Source organism: Echinops telfairi, unplaced genomic scaffold, assembly GCF_000313985.2.
Source record: "Echinops telfairi isolate 266 unplaced genomic scaffold, ASM31398v2 ScPeMD7_1;HRSCAF=3_0, whole genome shotgun sequence".
In the NCBI taxonomy this organism is placed as follows: Eukaryota; Metazoa; Chordata; class Mammalia; order Afrosoricida; family Tenrecidae; genus Echinops; species Echinops telfairi.
In genome coordinates this window covers 9,626,713-9,628,497 of record NW_022103896.1, presented here as the reverse complement: position 1 = coordinate 9,628,497, position 1,785 = coordinate 9,626,713, and the positions used below count along the sequence as shown (strand labels likewise).

The window sequence follows — 1,785 nt, the reverse complement described above, 5'->3', positions numbered from 1 at the left end:
TGTGATTATCGGCCAGGTTGGCACAATTAACTAACTCAGACAAGATGGATTGACGCAGTGGCTACACCAATGGGCTCAAACACAACAAAGACTGTGAGGCTAGCCTAGGACTGGGCAGTGTTTGTTCTGTTGCACATTGGGGCGCTATGGATCAGGACTGACTTAGTGGCACCTGACAATAATTATTTCTAGAGGAGCCCTCCTGGTATACTGGGTTATGCACTGGGCTACTAACTGCAAGGTCAGCAGTTCAAAACCACCAGCTGCTCCTCAGGAGAAAAATGAGGCTTTCTACTCTTAGAAAGAGTTACAGTCTCAGAATCCCACAGGAGGCAGTTCTACTCTATCCTATTGGGTCTCTATAAGTTGGAATCCACTTGATGGCAATAGGAGGGTGAGGTGTAGGTTTGTTATGAGTCAGCATTAGCTTGATAGCAAGGTGGTTGTTTTTTTTGGTCTTTAATTACAATCACTTTATTAATATCTATCTATCTATTATCTATATATCTAGGTTTTAAGAAGCCCTGGGGGCACTCTGGGTGAAGTATTAGACTGCTAACCATAAGGTCGGTGGTTCAAACCCACCAGCTCTCCTTAGGAGAAAAAACGAGGCTGTCTGCTCCCATAAAGGTTTATAGTTTCGGAAACCATAAATAGGGTCACTAGGAGTTGAAATCCACTCAATGGTAGTGAGTTTTGTTGTTTTTCCTCCTATGTTGGGAGCTCTTGGCTGTTTCATCCTAAGTTTTCCAGGGTTTGTTTTCGCCCCGTTTCCATGGTGATTTCTTGGCGCGATGTTTCTATTTCTGCTCTGGCTGGCAGCCTCGCTTGGTTTTGCTCCCTTTCTGGACACTTTCCGAAGTGCACACAGACCAGAGAGAGGGTGCAGAGACCAGAGCAGACTCGTGAAGCTGGCAGGCTCTGCTTACTACCAGGGAACAGACGTCCGCTCTGGTGATAAACTTGGCCACCCTCCCATCCGTGTCCACCCGGAGAGTCTCCCCCGAGAGTCTCCTCGCTCTTAGGAGCACACATCCCCCTTGAGTGAAGCCTGGCCTTGTGCTCACACCTGAGACTGCCCCTCGGATGCTGAGAACCTGTGGGCGGGGGTCTGTTCCACGCCAAGCTTTCCCTGCTTTGTGCAAAGGGAATTCCACCAGCTCACAGAAAAACCCCATTATTTCATTATCATTTTCCATGAATGATTTGAAGCCCCTAATATTATTTAGGGGCCAGTTGAAAATCTGCCAGCGAAGATTATTGTTGTGGCCCAAGTGCTCTGATCATGGGGATGGTTTGTTTCATTGTGTGGGGGGGTTGCCATGGGTCAGGGGCCAACTGGGTGCCCTAGGACCCTGGTGCCCTTAGAGTCAGGAATGGTGTTTTGTACGGTGCTACCCACAATGCCCAGGATGGATGCTGGCAGAGCAAGGAGGCTCATAGACAAGTGGGCTCCATCTGACAGGCACTTAATCTAATTCGGACAGATCAACAGGGAGGCATTTTCTATATACGGGCAGGGCTGTTCAAAAATACTGTGTTGAAGATACTCAAATAATCATGCGTGCCAGCTACACTGAGGTCTCACAGCCTTGATTATGGAGATGAAGAGATGGGTGCTGAGGGAGATGAGTAACATGGCCAGAGCCAGACACCACGGAGGGGAGGAACTTGGATGAGCCCCGGACCTCCCTGGATGTGTACCCAGCACAGCTTACAACTTCTACAGCAGGGATTCTATCCAGGCAAGAGAATTGGTGGGGAGCCATTCACTTCAAGCAGAAA

The 1,785-nt window shown here is 48.7% G+C and overlaps 1 protein-coding gene across 3 annotated transcripts in view; it reads right to left on the bottom strand.

Annotated features, from left to right (window-relative positions):
- The window catches only part of ADCY8 (adenylate cyclase 8), a 194,333-nt gene that overhangs the window by 26,254 nt on the left and 166,294 nt on the right, over positions 1-1,785 (bottom strand). The window lies entirely within an intron of this gene.